Source organism: Polyodon spathula, chromosome 43, assembly GCF_017654505.1.
Source record: "Polyodon spathula isolate WHYD16114869_AA chromosome 43, ASM1765450v1, whole genome shotgun sequence".
Classification (NCBI taxonomy): Eukaryota; Metazoa; Chordata; class Actinopteri; order Acipenseriformes; family Polyodontidae; genus Polyodon; species Polyodon spathula.
In genome coordinates this window covers 949,484-969,579 of record NC_054576.1, presented here as the reverse complement: position 1 = coordinate 969,579, position 20,096 = coordinate 949,484, and the positions used below count along the sequence as shown (strand labels likewise).

General features: G+C 38.9%; 1 long non-coding RNA gene across 1 annotated transcript; it reads right to left on the bottom strand.

The window, feature by feature from the left end:
• Positions 1-7,635: 7,635 nt before the first annotated feature.
• Positions 7,636-17,411, bottom strand: LOC121305459. Its single transcript, XR_005948091.1, has 3 exons — positions 17,309-17,411; positions 13,691-13,806; positions 7,636-7,752 (listed from the first exon to the last, which is right to left on the bottom strand). It is a non-coding gene; the product is annotated as an uncharacterized LOC121305459 (long non-coding RNA).
• Between the last annotated feature and the right edge of the window lie 2,685 nt (positions 17,412-20,096).

The window sequence follows — 20,096 nt, the reverse complement described above, 5'->3', positions numbered from 1 at the left end:
CTCCCTGGTTGAAGGGATTGTCTTCACAGAGATGTGTCCTCCCTGTGTCCTCCCTGGTTCTTCACGGAGTCTTCACCTCCCTGGTTGAAGGGATTGTCTTCACGGAGATGTGTCCTCCCTGGTTGAAGGGATTGTCTTCACAGAGATGTGTCCTCCCTGGTTGAAGGGATTGTCTTCACAGAGATGTGTCCTCCCTGGTTGAAGGGATTGTCTTCACAGAGATGTGTCCTCCCTGGTTGAAGGGATTGTCTTCACAGAGATGTGTCCTCCCTGGTTAAAGGGATTGTCTTCACAGAGATGGTATGGTATTTAGATTTCAAAATGTCACATTTTTCATTTTTTGTCAGTTTTTCATTAAGTATATGGAAAAATACAAAGTGGTAGGTAATTCAATAACCTAACATTATTCAGCAGGTTTTAATTCTACTTTATGAAGCAAAATTAGTTCATTCTATAGTGAGGCAAAACCTTTGGTCATATTTGTAGTGTATTTCTAATAGGCTTAGCTGTGCTTTTTAATCGTAAACTAAACTGCAACACAGTGCAGAGATTGCAAGTCTAATAAATTCATAGAAAAAAAAATCAGAGTTGTGCTTATAAGGGTTCTCATCTTGTTATTTGATCTAAAACAAACCCCCAGAGTAGTGGGTCTGGCTTGTTCTCAGCTACATCCCCAGTGGGTTCAAAGCCCAGCCCAGGACACTGGAAATGCAGCTGAACTCGCACACTGAGAACAAGCAGGCAGCAAAGAAGACTGAGCCCACGCGCCAGGGCTTACACCATGATACACTAGCAAAGGAATGCCAGCACACACAGGGAATTAGATTTCACATGTTCTCATTTCATGAAGCCGATATTGTTAAACCCGCAGCAGCATCTCCAAAGCTTGTTGTGTTTTTCAATGTCTGGGTTTGTTCAGTTCCATGCAGATTTCTCTCAGGATTCTTTGACAAACCTTTCAGAGACAGATAATGGTAACAATAATGTGCCATTGTAGTGCATCTGTGTTGGTAACATACAAACATATTAGTTTGTATAGTACAGATTTCTTATAAAATTATATTTATAACTCCATTGTTCGATTTCCCAAATATATTAAAATAACTGTGAACAAAATAGAAATATGAGGCTAAGTTATAAAAACATGCTTTCCAGTTTCAGTATCGAGGTTAACTAGTCAATAAACTAACATTGAAAGTTCATATATATGCAGTGCCTTGCAAAAGTATTCAGACCCCTGACCAATTCTCTCATATTACCAAATTACAAATGGTACATTGAAATTTCGTTCTGTTTGACATAATATTTTTAAACACTGAAACTCAGAATCAATTATTGTAAGGTGACATTTGTTTTATGTTGGGAAATATTTTTAAGAAAAATAAATACTTCTGAATACTTTTGCAAGGCACTGTATATGTTTAAGGATCCCAATCAACCATAAAAGCTTAATTTAGTACACAAAACAGGCAAAAAGAAACTCCACACATAAACATTATTAAGTTTATTAAGGCTTGTAAAAGTAAGAATATAAACAGAAATCATGGTACTAGAATTAAAACATTTAAACACACATTTTCATAAGCACGCAGTCTCCCGTATGGTTACATGGAGCAGGATTCACACACGGGTTAAGCAGTGTTGGTTGGAATAAAGACTGCAATTTTGTTTCAAGTTCAGTTCGGAACCAGTTTTAATTGCCTTTAGTATTAAGTTGTAATCTAGAGTTACTTCACAACTTGTAGATCAATTCAGTGTTTAAACGATTCAGATGGTTGTAGTTTTTTTTTTTTCAAATGCACACAATATCATCTCTTGTTTCAATTGTTCACCAAAGTATAATTGTTTGTATTTTCCATCTCAGCAAAGTCTTACGTTGTATTAAGCGTTCTTCCTTCTGGTTTGTGTGTAGATATTACCTATACAAGCATACTACTCTAATTGAATCTAAAAGTCTTTGAAAGGTAATACTTGTTCTGGAGATGTGGTCGTTGTTGAAAAACACAGCTGGAATGAAGTTGGTCTTCTCTGTAACCGAGAGCTGCAGTTGGATGTGGAGTCAACATCTTGAGAGGATGCAGACATATAACATGATTTGTAACATTTATAGAACACAACTTAATGTTGTTTTGACTGTAGTTATTTTGGATCATAGAACGATACACATTTGAGTTTCAGTCTCCTCATTAAATTACCATAAACATGTTAAACAATAATTAAAATTAAACCATTTAAGAATTCTTTTCATTTTAAACATCATTAAAACACAACAAACATTTCAATTTTATTAGGAAACACCCTTAACAGTGTTCCCTCTAACTAGAATGCGCACATTTTTCGCTGTAATTGGCAACAGCCTTCACACTCAGTTTACTAACTTTCACAAGTTATTATAAATACCAACCTCAAATCGAGACTCCGACATCTACAACATGAGAGCATCTTAGAAAGCATAGCATATTCGCGTCTGTTTACAATGATTCCGATTTCCCTCTGTAAAAATGCATATCACATTAGTGCAGAGCTCGCTCAGGTACCAGCGAATCTATAGGACGGGCGAAGCAGGTGTCTGGTGATTCTGCCTCTATAGAGAGTGCTGCTCGGTGCCACTCATGAACTTTACAGTGTTTAACTCGTCGTACAATTGAACAATAAAATCTGTGAAGCACAATCTTCCTGCACTATTTGGAAGTATAAATACTCTGATAAACACAAATGAAAATCACAATACTCACAATTTGATGGTTTTTGTTTTATTTCCTTATTAATAAACAACCATTACATAATTCATCTCAAGTGTTTTAAAACTGGTAAAAATGCAATCAGCACATTAGTCGAAAATACACATAAGTGTACAGTAATTGAAGACATGCCATGCCCTTAATTTTTTTTGTGAGTTTATTCATCATGTGACTTCATTCACATGCCTCTGCTGAAACTCAACATGGCGACTGCACCAACGAAGAAATAAAAAAAAAAGCAATGTTTCAGTAAGACAGAGCTAAAAGAAATCTGATTATCTATATGAGGATGGTGCGACAGTATTCTTAGTTTTGCTGTAATTCACGGGATCATGTACGAGTCAATACCAATAAATATCATAATGCCAGTGGTAAACATGTAGATACTAAGAAAGCAAATAAAACGGCAACAATGGCAAAGCACTGCATTCTTCTTTATGAAAAACCAAGACCAAAAGTACTGTGCTCAAGGCAGAGCTTTCCCAAAGTAAGCTAAATTGTGAACTGACTGACCTGTTTCAGAGTCAGTCAGTCAACACGCCTTTATCAGTGTTTCATATTTTACCCTGGTTATTATAATGCCAGTAAAACGCTAAACTTAATTTGTGGAGTACTGTACATAGGATTACTCTCCCATGACAGTGCTGGAATGTTACTAAACTGTTTGAAATTGTTATTGTAAATGCCAGTAATAAGTTAAACAGGTCTTTTCAAAACCCCTTTATTTGTAGACTGAAGTGCTGTGTTAGTGAAAGACTGTAAATATGATTCTCATAAAAACAAATTGTGATAATATTCATTACATTTACTTATTTTAAGTAGCAACATTATATTTATGTTCAGATGTAATTTAATTATTAATACGCTGCTAAAAAAAGTGGGAACAAATGGAATTGAATGCCAGTGTTTTTTGCAGTAGTATAAAGCAATTTTATGCAGGCCACCAGTTAAGCATGCAGGCTATCTGATAACAACCGACAGGGCTGCATAGGATTAGAGGAGGTTTAAAAAATCAGACGCAGAGCCACAATAAATATCTTGTTTAAATTTAAAGTAAATTGTAAAATGGTCGAGATACTTGTGTTGGAATATCGTCTCAAAATTGTATAATGCAACAAAAATATACTGAAAGGGTTAACGAGTGGCCAAAGGTTTCTCACTGATAATTTACCCTCTCAGTCAAAATGGCAAGTTTCTCAGTATCTAAAAAGCTTAGAGGGAACAGTGACTTACAACTCTTAAACTTGCATCTGTAAGATCAGTAACTACAATGATTCTAAAAGCAACTTATCAGAAAGTTGTACTTGGTAAATCTAAAACCCTGACATTGCTAAACAAGTTAGTACTGTACCCTCCTAATGGCTTGTTTTTCACCTCACTGCGAGAATAAGGGAATTAGGAATTTCTATTCAATTAAATGTTCAATGTTTCATGGTAACAATTAATTTAATGGGAAATCATTCACCTCGTATCCACCAGTGTCACATTCTTTAACCCTCTATAGCTTCTCAAACTCGGTCCTGGGGACCCCCTGTGGCTGCTGGTTTTCATTCCAACTGAGCTCTCAATTACTTAACTAGACCCTTAATTGAACCGATAGCTTACTTAATTAGACCTTTTTACTTGTTTTCAGCTCTTAAACAGTTGCAGAGTTCAAGTTACTTATCAAATGTTATACCTAACTTGAAATATATTTAGCCACTGACGATGTAAAGACACCTATAAAACCTGCTGGATAGGGGCTCTACAGGACTGGGCTGGAGACCCTTGGTGTATAGGAAGAAAGTTGTATACTAGCTTTCGGACAGACATTCTTAACCCTTTGTCCATTTATTCAGCGCTTGTCAGGCACGTCAGGTGCAATTTATTTTCACACATGCTTTTTATATTACATGCGCTGTTTAATCCCCACCCCCCCAGAGTAAAACAGGTTGAAAACGCATTGCATGGCAAAACGACATCAGTACTGCATCTCCAACCAAGCCACACCCCTTGTTCGCTGTATTTTTCACATACCTCTTTATAGACGTGCATACTGATAAATCCTCTCCTGATCACTCGTTTTATCACCAAACTCCCTAATAGTGCGATCCAAGTCATTATTTTATTACTGTAACATCTCAAAAAGCTCTGCCTGATATTCTTTGAGCGCTGGATGCGGAAGCAGCTGTCTTGCTTGCTAATGACCGTGTCTTCTCTGTGGTGTAGGGCCTGTGTGTTGCTCAGATCTGCCCTGCCCCGCCCCCCTCCCCTTTTTTTTGGCTTCTCTAGGCTGCTATCAGTCTCACTCGGCCATTGAAGGGTTTTTTCGCCTTTTGCTGGAGAAAAAACGACTAGAGACCTGTGCTTGACGTCTTTTTGGTGATGTCGGACTGGAAAGGGGAGATTGTAACGTCGGACCTGGTCCAACATGATTGCAAAGATTAAAGGCAAGCTAAATAATTTTAAAATCAATTCTATATATTACTGGGAGCCAGTGCAAAGAAGCCAGAACTGCAGTTATATGAGCTCTCTTTATTGAATTGGTGAGGACTCTTGCAGCTGCACTTTGCACAAGCTCTAGTCGTGATCTAAGTCCAGCAAACAGAGCATTACAGTAGTCCAATCTCGAAGAAATAAAGGCATGGACTGGTATCTCTGCATCAGAAATTGACAGAAAAGATCTCATTTTGTCAATATTCCTGAGATGGTGTACAGGTGAAAACAAAAATCTTAAGAAATTTGCTTATTCGAAGCTCTCTGCACAGATCAGTGACCATCGGGACTGATGCTAAAAGAAAGCCACAGACTGCCCCATTTCACAAAGCAACGAAGTACGGTGTGGATGTACTAGATCAAATGGCATGGCTGTATTCTGTCAATGGTGGTTCTCACAGGTGGCCTGTGGCTGTTTTTTATAATGCTTTGGACCTGGCTTTGGTTTTGTAAAAGAAGTGCACTGGCAACACAATCACTTGGGGGGGACTTCATTTTGCAGTGAGCCCTGGAGCTATGGCAGAAACATTTTGATCAGAGAAGCTCTCTCAAAATGCTCCTCAACCTTCAGTCAGCGCTGCGCCCAGTGGCACACAAAAGAAAAGACAATGCCAGGTTGCCAGATGCAAGAGAAACAAAACTTTGAATGTCTGCATCTGTTGTGAAAAGGCAGTCTGTGGTAGTTTGTTTTCTGTGTGGATTGTACTAATCAGACAGCTGTCTGATAACCTTTGAAACTTTAATGCTATTTTTACAATGAGTTAATTTTTTTTATAACTGTGTATGTGCACATAGCTTTCTACACCTGTTTATACAGTAGTTTATTCTGTAATGTTTATTTTATTATTTTTTTCAGAATTATGTATGTGCTTTTTTTTTTAAACAAAAAATAAAACAAGTTTAATTGTCAATGTACATACAGTGTTTTTGCTGTGCAATTGTTATATAGCACGTTCATAAATAAAAATATAAAAGTTGGTCATTTTTAAATAGACACCAAACGAACCGCTGCGGCATTTGTAACTAGTCCGAAATTTTGGCGGTTCTAGAGTTAATGTGTTGGGGTTGTATCACACGTATAAGTGTACAGAGAAAAAGCTGGGAATGCATTTCCAATGTGTTCCTTCTAAGTAGAATGGCCTGTAACTCTATCCTAAACCCCCACAGCATAAGTGAGATCCATTTCCAATTCAAGGACAGGAGTGGAGCCGAATCCTGGGGCTCTCCAGTTCATTCTGAAAGAATGGGTCTGTCTCCTTCAGTTTGACACGCTCCACTCCTCAGTGTCTCTGGATTCAGGCAGAGAGAGGGGAGAGAGAAGTAATCAGTCAGCTATCCACACACTCAGACAAGCAGGGTGGAGATGTGAGGGACTGAGAGGGTGGGAGGTTGGCTCCAGCGTGCAGTTGCTGGTGTCTTTTTAGAGTGTTCGATTGGCTGAAGCTCTTCCAGCATTCAGTACAGTGATACGGCTTCTCTCCAGTGTGAATTCGCTGGTGTCTCTTTAGGCTTCCCAACTGACTGAAGCTATTCCCACAATCAGTACAGTGATACGGCTTCTCTCCAGTGTGAATCCGCTGGTGAGTTTTTAGGTGTCCTAACAGGCTGAAGCTCTCCCCACATTCAAAACAGTAATAAGGCTTCTCTCCAGTGTGAATACGCTGGTGTGTTTTTAGGCTTCCTGTCTCAATGAAACTTTCCCCACATTCAAAACAGTGATACGGCTTCTCTCCAGTGTGAATTCGCTGGTGTCTTCTTAGGCTTCCTAAGTGACTGAAGCTATTGCCACATTCAGTACAGTGATACAGCTTCTCTCCAGTGTGAATTCGGTGGTGTCTTTTTAGGCTTCCTAAGTGACTGAAGCTTTCCCCACATTCAGTACAGCGATACGGCTTCTCTCCAGTATGAATTCGGTGGTGTCTTCTCAGGCTTCCCAAGTGACTGAAGCTATTCCCACATTTGGTACAGTGATACGACTTCTCTCTTGTGTGAATTTGCTGGTGCGATTTTAGGCTTCCTGTGTCAATGAAACTTTTTCCACATTCAATGCAGTGATGCGGCTTCTCTCCACTGTGAATTCGCTGGTGTCTTTTTAGGCGTCTTAACTGACCGAAGCTCTTGCCACACACACTACATTGATGTGATATCTTCGGCCAGGATATGTTTTCTGATTCCTTAAACAACAAGTCAATAGACTTATCTTTAATGTGGACAGGCTCCAGTTCAGTCTCCTCTTCTTCAATGTGGACAGGCTCCAGCTCAGTCTCCTCTTTAATGTGGACAGGCTCCAGTTCAGTCTCCTCTTCTTTAATGTGGACAGGCTCCAGCTCAGTCTCCTCTTTAATGTGGACAGGCTCCAGCTCAGTCTCCTCTTTAATGTGGACAGGCTCCAGTTCAGTCTCCTCTTTAATGTGGACAGGCTCAAGTTCAGTCTCCTCTTTTTTAATGTGGACAGGCTCCAGTTCTAGATCCTCCTCCTGTTTAATGTAAACAGACTGCATCTTTGTTCCTTGGCTTTCACCTGGATAAGGAAGTCCTGAAAAGACAATAAAATGAACTATTACGATCTGTTCTCTATTGGTGTGTTTACACTTACAACTCAGACCTGAACTGGCTTAGGCTTGATCAGATTCAAAGATTCTTATCATTTGAGCCCCTGTTTACACTTGAGCACAGGCCTAGGCTGGCTTTGGCCTTTTATGTGTGCACAGCCCCTGAACTGCAGTGCGTGCTGATGATGTCATATCAACCACCCCTTGTGTGAAGACATTTCCCCTCCCAAAGCACAGAGGCGGAAGTGTTTAAATCAACACAAAGCCTGTCGTTTGTGTCACTTTTGTGTTTCTACTTCAAGGCAGTCGTTCCATGTCAATTGAGATTTCATTTTGTCATCAGAAGCGGAGTGGAGCATTGAAAACGTGCACATCGGACATTTAAAGAAACGGCTGTTATTGTCTACATTTGCACGTCATACGGACAACTCTTCTCACATGGAAATGTAAACAGTAACTCCCATTTATTTGCTTACCCATGACAAGTATTCCATGCACACAGAGAAAGAAAACAGGTGGAGAGAGCTCAGCTTCAGAGCCCCACAGTTGTGGAATGATCTGCCACGATGTGGAAGGGAGGCAACCATTTCTTGCTGCTTTTAAATTCAGATCCAAAACACATTCTTATAATTTAGCAGATGTATTTTAAAGTGAACATTTTAACATCCTGTCTATACTACTTACTGGTATTGATTTATTTGTATGCTGATTTGTAAGGCTGCTTTATAAATTTTATAATTTAGCAGATGTATTTTAAAGTGAACATTTTAACATCCTGTCTATACTACTTACTGGTATTGATTTATTTGTATGCTGATTTGTAAGGCTGCTTTATAAAGTAATATATGAGGTGAATTATGCCTAAAGGCACTATATAAGAAATAAAGATTGACTGAATGACTGCATAGACAGGATACCAGATTTCCAGCGTGAAAATTATATATGTAAGTAGTAAGACCCGACAAAGAGGGCACTACCTGGCATTATACGACCGTTTGGGTAATGAGGCCCAAGACGAAGTCGAGGCGTATTACAACCAAACTGTGGTTTAATGCTGGTAATCCCGATGTGGAGGGTCTCATTGCTTATATACTTTTTTTACGTATCCTTCCACATAAGCACTCAAATGAACGTTCTATAAATATAGTCCTCCACAATAATGCTCTTCTCTATAAAATGAGTACAAAACAGCGTTTATAAAACATATACTTTTATCTGAAAACAGATAACAAAAGAGTGTGAAAAAGATAATTATTATTATTATTATTATTATTATTATTATTAGTGCAGTTCTTAAAAATGCTTCTGTGAAAATAAACTCAGGACAAAGATCTGGAAAAAAATATTTTCCTTGGTAATTGGTTTGAATATTTCCAGATATCAAGTAGTTAGTAATAATGCTTCTGGGAAAGTTGCCTAGTACTTGGACAGCAGAAGAAGCAGCTGGTTCAGTCTGTCCGACAGTACTTCTCTCTGTACTGCTTGCAGCGATGTACACATCTCTGAGGTGCCCGTGTTTTCCAGGGTGTTTTGATTTAGCCGTTCCTCAGTTGATTATTAAAAAGGTTGAAATTTACTTTAAATGACATTTTGTTAATAGCCGACGGAGTGATCTTGTTTGATTTGTTTTTGTGATGCAGTTACAAAGACACTAGGCCTATATCAGGGATTATATCCCTCTATTACAATCCGTGGAATATTTCCATCGAAGTATAGACATAGTTAAGTTTTGAATGAAGGTCCTGTGTTATGTGGTTAGATTGGCAGGCTCAACTCTGTGAACGGGGAGGCATTCGGTTGTATACTTTATATATATATAAACTTTTTTGTTTTAAATGACTCGGATACTTTTTTATACACCTGTATCTCAAAGAACAGCAAGTTAAGGAACCACGCTCGGCACACACACTGTCCTGGGGTGTAGATGTGCAACAGGGTATTAATATATTTAGGGGGTCCTAGTTTTACAGAAACTGAACCCCAAAGATAACGGTCTGACATCACTGCTGCTTGACGTCACTACAGGAGGAAGGATTTAATGTTTTTGTGGTCCTGACCCAAACACGGACCCTGTTTAATTAACGAAGTAGTTTTGTCCACGCCTGAATCCCGTCTCCATCTCCTGCTTTGGGCCTCAAGACCAGGGGTCATTACAATATTTTATTCACGTATACCACCTTAACACAGCTGCACCGAATGACGCACACAAGCGAAAACATGTTTTCCTTTGTGTTTTTTTTTTTAAATTATTTATTTAAATTTAGTCGTCGCCAATTTTTTACCCCAATTTTTCTCCCAATTCTCTTTGCTCAATTATTATCTGTATCCTCGGCTCGCAACCCCCCCGCCGACTTGGGAAACAGCGGCCAGAGCACGCGTCCTCCGAAATGTGCTCCTGCCAGTCTGAATGGCTCCATTACAGAACTGCAGGCGCCCTGGTGCGCGGTGAACCGTGGAGTCCCCTGCCGACCTAAGCCCTCCCTACCCGGGTGGCGCTTGGCTAATTGTGTGCTGCCCCCTAGGAACCCCCGGTCACGGTCGGCTGTGACATAGCCTGGATTCGAACCTGCGATCTCCAGGCTATAGGGAGCATCCTGCACTCCAGACGGAATGCCGTTGCTGGATGCGCCACTCGGGAGACCTGTTACTTTCATTTTTATAGTTTTGTATGTAAATATACCTGTGTAAATGTTTATTTTATCTTTATTTTATTTTTGAAGTAGTGCTTTATATGTGGCAATAGAAAAAAACTATTTTGTGTGTTTAATTGTTCATTTAAATATAGATGTTTGACATGATGTGCTTGAATAAAACTGTTGAGCTGTATCGGGTAGTTTGTCTTTCATTTTAATATTGATGTTTAAAATGTAACTGTCACGATGACGGCGGTTTTAGGCATTATAACTGTAGCGGTTCTAGTGTTAACGCGTACGTAGAATAACCACACGACAGCTGCGTTACATCCTAACACAACATTTAACCAATCAGAATTGAAGGGGCGGGTTTTCTGCTTTAAGCACTTAGAGGGAGGTTAAAAATTACTGCTAAAAATAGCAGACTATTTTCAAAGCATTAAAATAGTGACAATGAATGCAGGGGGTCAAAATAAGCCGACGATCGGCGCAATCCACAGCTAATACTATATTTGCTCTGGCTACTTTATTAAAAAAAGAATCAGATTATTTTCGGGTATTATCTTTCAGTGCATTTTTTGTAATGTTACTGTACTGTAAGGTGATATAGTACATTATAGCTATACATATTCACAAAAAAAGCGCATTCCTTTTGTTGTGATATGGTAAAAATACTGTATGTACCCAGGTGGTTGTGAGAGATATTGGGGGTTCATTTATAGAGGCTGTACGCCTTTAAGAAGAAAGGCGTGATGGGATGTTGTCAGCTGACATACATATGCTTAAGTGCAGAGGCGCTGGATTATTGCACTCCGGGTTCATGCAACACCTATGATGGTGACCAAATGTGTGTGAGTACTGTTGTTGTTAAAAAAAAAAAAAAAAAAAAAAAAAAAGAAGTTTACAATGAACAATGAAAAAATGTAGAACAGCAAAAAACAAAAATTAGAAGAACTTAAGAAAACTATTTAAATGAAGCAATAAACTCAATAATTAAGCTAAAAGGAAGTGAAAAGGTTACTGGGGGTTTTTTGTGAACTTCAATAACCCTACGTTAACTTTCCCCAGTTAGGGGGCTTAAATAAGCATGGTAATTTACCATCATAAAAAACAGCAAAGAGAAACAGGGAACCAGACAGTCAACGAAAGACAGCACATTATTCATATTCTTTGTTGTATTATATATGCAAGGTAAACTTATTTTTCTGTTAGAAGTGCTCCCGGCTATAATGTTCTGCCGCCCGGCTATACAGAATTCCTGTGGGAACTCTGGTGTAAAAATAAATTCAATTATGTTTTCTTATCATTCCTCCTGAGGGTCTACAAATGGGTAAGCTCGCTGTACAGTCGTGTGTGTGTGTGTGTGTGTGTGCACTGGCTGGATCATTCAGTATGCCAGCGTTTAAAGGAGACTGCATCTATTTACCATACTTCCCAACGGCCCTGGTGCTTATTGGAGACCAGCGAGTATTCAAAGTTTTATGGTATTCTACGTGTCATCAGATTTATATAGGGCCGTTTTAAAATTCAAACACAGCATTAATTACCCAGCATATTATTAGTTTATTAAAATGATCATATTGCAATTAATACAGAACTTGCTAATTTCAAGCATGAGTTCAGTCTGCTGTGGATTCCCTTCCTTTCACTCGCAGTGCTGTGTGTTTTTTCCGGGTCCGACAGCACCGACCACACACGTTCAGTTACTGCATTAGCACTCCCACAGTGTTGCAATCCAAACGTATTTTTTAATTGTTGATCTCACCTTGCTGTGAGCAGTGCTGAAATAAAAGTCCTTCATTGCACTGATAGAGTACTTTGTCAGACACTGCAAACAGACCACTACTACTGTATTCAGACATGCTTAAACCATCCAAAATTACACAGGAAATGCATCACTTTTTGCAAAACCCCCACCTCCTCGCTCTCTCTCCCTCCCCCCATCGGTCCTACACGCCACGATGAGATCAGCCCCCTACACACCTTAAAACTAATTGAAAACCATGTTACCACTCAGCAGAATGAGGCAACAAACATGTGAGTACAGACATGGGGTTACTGTTTAAGTATCACTTTGGTGTTTGAACAAGTTGTTGTATTCTCAAGAGTTGAACATGACCGCTACCAACTTGACCCTGAAATGGTTCCAGTAGGTGGATTTAGCACCAATTTTTCTTTGGTCTTTAAAATATATATATATATATATATATATAAAGGCTGTCAATTATTTTAACACTCGTTAATCGCAGTCCTCTGTTTTGATCCTCTTAACTTCCCGTACTTCATTGTCTGCCCCTGCATTGTTGAATGGACGCGAGATCAGAAGTAAAAAATACTGGTGAAAAGCAGGAGTTTTGAATGGGTTTATTAAACAAAAAAAAGGTTTTTTTTAAAAAAAAAAAAAGTTCTTTTGATAAAGAAAAGGCAGTTAACCTAAACTGGCAGGTGAGTTTCACTCGAATGTAAAGCAAATGTGTTTATGTTTTCATTGCATTTGCATTTTGTAATAATTATTTTGTTTACCTATATATAGTGCTTAAGTGAGTATCTTTTTTTTTTTTTTTTTTAAGCATGACACTCCATTTAAAGATCTAGTTTAAATGCAGTTTGTATTGTGGAGGAGTGTGTTTGATGCGGTAAGGTAAAGTCCGGCAGCTACTTGATTAAAGGTGAAGTTTTCTGTCTGATCATTTTATTTGCCAGATTGTGTGGTAATGTGTTCACACACCTCTTTTTGATTTTTATTTATTTTCTGTCTGTAAAATAAGTGCAATGCAGTTTTCTGTTATGTCTTTATACTTGGACTAAAGTGTTAAACGTTTGTCAACTTTTTCTGCTGGTGTGTATTTAAAAAATGTTGTTGTTAAGTTGATGTGGGTTGTAAAGATTTATTTACTGTATACTATTAAAAGGCTTTACATGTCAAAATGTTGTCTATCAAAACTAGTCAGGGAGGCCACCAAGAGGCCTATGGCAACTCTAAAGGAGTTAGTTTTCCACGGCTGAGCTGGGAGACACTGCACATGGCAACAAAAGTGCTTCACAAAACTGGCCTTTATGGGAGAGTGGCAAAAAGAAAGCCATTGTTGAAAAGAGTTTGCCAGAAGGCATGTGGGAGACTCTGAGACCAAGTAATTACATGGTCTGACGAGACCAAAATAGAGAAGTGCCAGAAGTGTTTAAATCAATAATGATAAAGAAACGAATTATGAAAAAAAACATTTAAAATATAGAGTGGACGAAAGACTTAATCTGGCTCCATGATGACTGTGAAACAAATGTCAGTTACCCAGACTTGCAGATGAAACAGCAGCTTTTTTGCTGGGAATTCAGCATGCAGTTGCCCTCATATCCAGTCTCACAGTAATAGTTCGCAAGATAGCAGGTGTCTGTCTGCTGCTGTGACTGCAGCGAAAAAAAAAAAAAAAAGAATATGTTTTACTATTTTGTGAGTTTTGTTCAGTTCGGCAAGATTTTGGTGTCTGACCAAAGTTTCTACCAGAGCTTCAGTTTCCCACACTGTCCTTGTGGTTTAGGGTTACCAGATTTCCACCGTGAAAATAAACAGGGAGTTTTTTTTTTTTTTTCCTTTAATTTACTGACCCTGTAGCAACTCTGAAGCCAGAAATAACAGTATATAAAATAACACAATAATAGTTTAAAAATTAAACATCGGGTGAATTTATTGCAGATAACACCTAATTATTTTATTTTATATTGTCATCTGGTCAAAGCATGTTAAATATACAAAAAGCCAGATTTAAAAAAATAGATCAGCTATTACCATTTAAACATATGCTATACACAATCAGAACGGTTTAAGAAATAATGAGTACGATTGTGCATTTTATTTTTGAATGGTGCTAACACACAACCTAATACATTGTGATACAGTGGGCGTGTTGTTTTATTCTCCGGTTGCTCTACGGTGAGCCTGTGTGCTCACCGAACTGTTGTTAAAGTCAGCCACCAGACTCAGAGAAAAAAAAAACAACATAGACGCCCCCCATGGAATCTGTCAATGTGGGCTGTGGGCAGACTAAACTAAATATATAGTGGACAACAATACTGTAAATTGCAAAAAGTTTAAGTTGATGCGATTTTTAAATTTTAATTATTATTTTTTTTTTTGTTTAGCGGTTGCCAATTGTTTTTATAAGTTTTTCTCCCAATTTGGAATCGCCAATAATTTTTTAGGCTCAGTTTACCGCTACCACCCTCGTTGACTCGGGAGCGGCGAAGACGAACACGCGCTGTCCTCCGAAGCGTGTGCCGTCAGCCGACCGCTTCTTTACACACTGCAGGACAACGCAGCTCTGGGCAGCTTACAGGCAAGCCCGCAGGGGTCCGGCCAGACTACAGGGGTGTGTGGTGAGCCGAGAACACCCTGGCCGACATAACGTTTTAACAATTCTAGTACTAGCTGCCATATTTAATGTCACCAAACTGCTGTTTTAATCCAGTCATTGGTGGATGTACTTCCAGCTCACCAATACATTGCAGCGGTGAATAAAACAATGCACCCAGTTTTGTACTTATTATTGGGCCAGTTAAAATTGTACCCGGGCCAGTAAAAACACTACCTCAGTGGCCTAAGAGGCCAGTAGTAAAAAATGTAAAAGTAGAGCCCTGCATTGATGCCCAATTTACTCCCCTTAGACGCCTTGCTCACTAAATATCAAGGTATCCCTAGAGAAGTGTTATAATTAAATCTGATTCTGGATCTGAGGTCATATATTTTCATATGGCCATATAGATATAGCAACATGTTTTGAGTTCACACCTCGTTACTGTAGACTGGATGAGCGCAGAAACTCTTACTGAGTCTTTGCAAATGATGACGTCCGAGATTACTGTTTGATTTTTGATGTTTTTGTATCAAAATCCATTTTGAGCCGGTGTATATATACACATGATTGAGGTAGATGGATTGCCCTGGGTGAGAATCAGATTTGAAATAAGTGGCCCAGAACAATTTAACCCCCAACATACCCCAGTTCCTTATTCAATTTGTGTTACATTTGCGGGATGCGACTAAGAAGCTGGCCAAACAGAAGCTGACGAATAAGAAGCCAACTTTAGCATCATGCTTTGGACTCCATTTAGTCAAGTAAGAGCAAAGCGATTCCTATGCATTTTTATTGGTTACACTTTGGGGTGCTGCTGCTTGTGGGGTATGACTTGCTCACTGAAATCTTTAGTGGTTTTGCAAAGAGGAGCCGATAACCTATCTAGGGATACCTAGATATTCAGTGAGCAAGGTGTCTAAAGTGGGTAAATGTGGCAAAACAAGCAGGTAATATAGGGTGCTGCTATGCCACAGATTTGTTATTAATATTTTCTTTTTTTTTTTTAAAGAAGCGATTATTTTTTTTAAATAGAAGCAATACATTAATTGAGCATGATGTGAAATGAGTTAAAACACACAGAAAAAGGACACGCTGCTTTGTCAACCGAGAATAAGGAACCAACTTCCAGATGGTGGGTAAAACCAGGGTTAACATTATAAGAAACCCAGAGCTGCCATTCTCTGTGACAGATTAAATTAGCATTTTATACACTGAATAAACTTCATATCCTGTTAGGTCTTAACTCATACAATTGTAATGTTTTTTTTTTTTGTTTGTTTGTTTTGTTTTTTTAACAGTTATTTAATTTTGGTCTATAAAATAAACTTCACACCTCTAAAGTGTATACACGTGGTTCTGTACTGTAGGCATTCATACTCCACTGTCCAATATGATTTGCATTGTGGGCCTCACACATATCTTGAGGCAGTACGGTCATCTACAAATAGGGACGCTCTATTAGCAATGACTCCCCGTTTTATGAAAGACACTAATAATGCACGTGTTCTAATACCGATAATTGTGTACATGTTCACTCAGGGTTGGTCATATACACTGCAGTGTAAGGTATCAGAAAAATGCTACTGCTTAAAAAATTAGCAGCAGATTTAGAGCTTTGTGTAGCAAAATGCTACAAAATACATTAACTTCGAGCCTTGCTTATAATTCTCATATCACGTTTTTAAATGGCAAAAGCTGATCTATATGTTCTAATCTGTTTTGTATCTATTTAAAATAACAATAGCATTGTTATGATCTCCAATAAATACCTCCAATGGATACCTTTTAAACTACGACTGTGTTATTATATCAGTTGGTTGCTTCAAAGTTGCAACAGCTTTAATGAATGTAAGAAAAAAAAAGTCCATAATTAATGCTGCACTTAAATAGAAATGTGTGATTATTTCGTTGTAGTCAGAAACAAAAAATAAATAAAAACAAAGTAAAATACAGTAGAGTCTGTGTTTTATTTCTGCATATTTTCTATGGAAATAGCGCTAAATGTCCACACAGTGGGCAATTTACATAATTTCTTTAATTCGAATTTTGCACATCTCAAACTGTTTGTATGTTCCCCAGATATTTGAATTAAGCGGAGTTCACTGTACAGACATCCAGCTCTTAGTGAAGTGGTTAGTTGTACAAGTCAAGATGCATTCTGCCTCACTGCTGAAGAATAACTCACAAGAGAGTTGAATTGGTATAGTTTGAAGAGCACCTATTTCAGTATTGTCTTCTTTAATTGTTGTGACCAGGACAATGTAAGATGTGACAGCATGATATTGGTGCTCAAACCTAAGCCTGTTGTGGCACCAAGACACAGGATAAAATACAAATACATTTCAAAGCTGCTGGTGTTGCAGTGGTAGTAATATACATCCCTAATTTAAAAACAAAAACGTATAGGAAATAAAAAAAGGCATGATTTGGGACACATTTTGGTTTCATGAGTGCTACATTTTACGCCTCAAACCCGCCCTCCTCTATAATACAAACACACCCCCGCACCACACAGGGGGTTCCCAGAGGGTGCAGGGAATTCAATTCCATTGACTCACCGCTCTCTTTCTCTTTCTTTCTCTTTCTTTCTTTCTCTCTATCTTCTTTCTCTTCTGTTTTCTCGTGTCTTTTTCTCCAAGCAGCTCAACCAACGGAACTTCCGGTTCCGACTGGTGCGCTGATGTAAAGATTCCTCCACAGCGGGTGAAACCAGCGCCTTCATGATGCGAGTGCCGGTTTGTTTCGGAGCGTGTTTTGTGAAAGCAGTTTGACCAGTTCCTCGAGTGAAATAAAAGACTTATTTGTACACACAGTGTTAAGAGTGAAAAGCTAAATACCTCACTGGGTCTCACACTATGGACCACTTCCAGTAACAAACTGTATAAACCACAGTGAAAACAAACATGAAGATAACTTGCACACATAACACAAAATAAATATATAGACCCATGTAAATATACACACTTTTTGTGATGTTAGAACAGCGTATAGGGGGTGCTGATAGTTCCCCTCTAAAATTGCATACTGAAAGTAGCATGTCAAAGCAAGAAGCAATCTAACCAGCAGACTATGTCTACGTAATCACACCTCAGAGGCTGGCAGACCACACAGGACTACAAAAACTGACAATGGATTCTGGGAGCTGTAGTTTTTCATGTTTTCAGTATCATGTGACTGAACACTGAAGGCTGCATTAACTGCTATAATAGATTGTTCAGTTTTACATCAGCTAAGGTGAGTAATGCAAACTAATCCAAAAATGTAATAGGCTATAATATAAAGCGACTTTTCAAATGATTTTTCACTGCTTGCTTTCATACACCGATAAAGAATGTGCTTAAATAAAAACTAGATCACACTTGCAAGACTGCATTATTAAGGTATAGGATTTTAATTTCACAGTAAGTGTACTTTCAATTTTCATTTACAACTGACTGAATAATTCAACTCCCATAGGGCACACACACACACACACACAGTACCAAGGAAAAGTTTGTGAACCCCTTAGGATTTTCACATATTTCAAATCTAAAATGTTATTAGATCTTAATCTAAGTCCTAATAATAGATAACGATAACCTGAATAAACAAATGACACTAAAACACCTTCCCAGCGACAGCGAGTGGAAGCGACAGCGAGTGGGAGAAGTACAGGCGTGGAAAAGTATAGAGCAGTTTAGAAGCAGTTTGAAAGCAGGTTGACGGCTGCAGAAGAAACTAAACTTCAAAAAAAAGAAAAAACCTCAACATGGTCTTCAAGCCAGTAATCTGTGACACCTGCTTGATGTGGGAAATCCGAGAAAACCCAGCGGAGCTAAACCAAGTGTGCGTAAAGTGCCGCGCGATCCAGGACTTGCAAAAACTAGTAAGTATGCTAGAAATGGAGCTGGAAGAAGTGAGACAGCAACAGGATCTTGAGGAGCTGGCACACCCACAATTCATGGAAGTCTGCATCACCCCTAACAGACTGAAAGCCACCAGGGAGATAGAAGGTCAGAACAGCTGGGTTCAGGTAGGCAGAAGCAGGGAAAAAAATAAACTTTGTCAAACACAACCACCAGAAATCAAAACAACTAACAAATTTGAGTGACTTCAGAATTTTGATGAGCAGAACCAACAACAAGAGAATGAAAGGAACAACATCCAGGATCCCATTGACAGTGGTGACCAGACAGCAAAAAGAAGGGAGGTCATGATTGTTGGGGACTCCATATTGAGAAACACAGCAAGTTCAATTTGCAGTTTGGTCCCCCTTACTACAACAGTGTGCTGCCTTCCAGGAGCCTCGGTCAAGCACATCACTGAGAACGTGGACAGGCTCCTAGAACGAACAGGAGACGACCCGGTAGTAGTCGTCCACATCGGTACAAACAACATTGGAAGAGACAGACCAAAATCCCTGCAAAACAAATTCAGAGAGCTAGGAAGGAAATTAAAAGAGAAAACCAAAACTGTGGTATTTTCTGGTATACTACCGGCACCTTGCAAAGGACCATATGGACAGCTGGAAATAATTAATCAAAACGCATGGCTGAAGACGTGGTGCACACGGGAAGGCTTCACCTATCTTGATCATTGGACCACATTCTACAACGAGGACTATCTGTATAGACGGGATGGACTGCATTTAAATAACAAGGGAACTAGTCTACTTGGAGAAAAGATCCTCGAGCAGGTTCAGAAGCATTTAAACTAGAAAGGAAGGGGGGAGAAATCAACAAAAAAACAGAAGGGAGACTGCATCAAAACAAGAACAACAACTCAGGTAAGACAACCATTAAATGTATTTATCTAAATGCTAGAAGTATCAGAAACAAAATTCTAGAACTTGAAGCTACTGCACTAACAGGTAACTATGATGTGATAGGTGTTACAGAAATGTGGTTGTCTGAGAGTGATGGGGACGAATATAATATTTGTGGGTATACACTGTATAGGAAAGACAGGCAGGACAGAAGAGGAGGAGGGGTAGCGCTATACATAAGAAACAGTCTTGAAGCCCAGGTGTTAAACCTGGACAAAGAAAAGAAAACCGAATCAATATGGGTCAGAATAACGGACAAAAATTCAAAAGGCATAATAATAGGAGCATGCTATAGACCGCCAGATTCAGACGGTGAGCACAATAATCTGTTATACAATGACATTAGAAATGCGTGTAGCAAAGGAGAAGCCATACTAATGGGGGATTTCAACTTCCCCCAAATAAAATGGGAAAACCCGGTGGGTAGCGCGAAGGATGAAATAGAAATGGTGGAAATGACAAATGACTGCTTCCTAACACAATTTGTCAAGGCACCCACTAGAGGGGAGGCATGCCTTGATTTAGTCTTTTCAAATAACGAA